Genomic DNA, 1,610 nt, shown 5'->3' with positions numbered 1-1,610 from the left:
TGTGTGTGTGTGTGTGTGTCTTTCTGGTCAAATTTAAAAATATAATGAATGAATAAATAAAATTAAATAAATAATTATTTAAAAATATAATAAAATACTAGAGCTGCAACTGAAATCGCTCAGAGACCTCTCATTGCATGAACTTTGGGCACTGGGCTATCTCCCACAGATGTGACCTTGGGGGCCTAGCTACCCCGTGTCTCCCATTCCCCATTCCTTTTAGCAACAAAAGCACTTTTTGCAGCCATCATTCTGAAAATAATAGAAACTTCTGTTTCAATTTTCAGGTATATATAACATTCAAAACTATAAGAAGAATCAGTGATATAGTTGTCATTAATAAGTTATGTTTTCTAATTATATTTGAAGCAATAAATTTTATATTCATATATATATGTACATATTAGTCATATTTGCATAAATTTTTCTAAGTAAATATTGCCAGTACAAACTAAAAGAAGAAGAAATGTAAATTGTTCAAGCCACTGTGGAGAACAATATGGAGGTTCCTCAAGGAGCTACAAATAGAACTACCATATCACCCAACAATTCCACTCCTGGGTATCTATCCAAAGGATAGAAGAACACTCAGTCAGAAAAGTGCTTGGACATCTATGCTTATTGTGGCATTATTTACAATTGCTAAGACACGGGACTAATCCAAATGTCCATGAACAGATTAATGGATTGAAAAAGTGTGGCACATATACTCTGTGAACTACTATTTAGCCATAAAAAAATTCCTGGAATTTGATAGAGGAGATGAATATGAAAGATGTATTGCTGAATTAAACAAGCCATGTTATAAAAGAGTTGTATGTCTCCACTTTACATAAACCAACTGTTCACACTCTATAGCAAACTGAATAATAAAAATAATGCTAATGACACATAAAATTAAATAAATAATTTTGAAAAAAATTAATTATTACAATGTATGAATTCTTCCAAAGTTAACTTCAGCATCATTTTTTACATTTTAATACAGTGTTTTATAAAATTTTTTAAAACTTTATTATTATTATTATTGTTATTATTATTATTTTTAAATGTGCTTGAGAGCATATATGCTAACCAGAGACAGAGCAAGAGAGAGAAAGAAAGTGATAAAGCAAGCCACCAGGTCTGGGACTCAAACCATGATTGGCCATGTGAGAGTCTAGTGCCTTAATCACCACACCAGATGCTGGTCCTATTTTTTGACATTTCTAAAGTTTATAAAATGTGAAAGTTCAAATTTAAAAAATTGTCTATAAAATGCAAAAATTATAATCTCACCACATGCCAGTGCCTTGAGAATGATGATGGCCATCTCCTGTTCTCCATCAAGAAAAGTCCATTCGGTACCTGGCCACACTGTCAAAGTTGTTTCCAACTTCTTACTTCTACACCTAAAAGAGAGAAGAACATTTCTGGAAAACAAGGTAGTTAATGTTCCCCACTTTTTTGTAAGTACAGTCCTCAGCATGATCTCAGGGAAAAGGGCAACAATTTCCTCCTTTATTTCCAGCTAGAATTTCAAGAGAATTTCCTCAGAGGTCATGAATCTGTAGAATTGCTTCTGGTTTCCCCACAGGGTTTGGAAATTTCCCATCAGTATGATTTTCCAA

The sequence above is a fragment of the Tupaia chinensis genome, unplaced genomic scaffold (genome assembly GCF_000334495.1).
Source record: "Tupaia chinensis unplaced genomic scaffold, TupChi_1.0 Scaffold000037_2, whole genome shotgun sequence".
NCBI classification, from domain to species: domain Eukaryota; kingdom Metazoa; phylum Chordata; class Mammalia; order Scandentia; family Tupaiidae; genus Tupaia; species Tupaia belangeri.
This window is presented reverse-complemented; position numbering follows the sequence as displayed.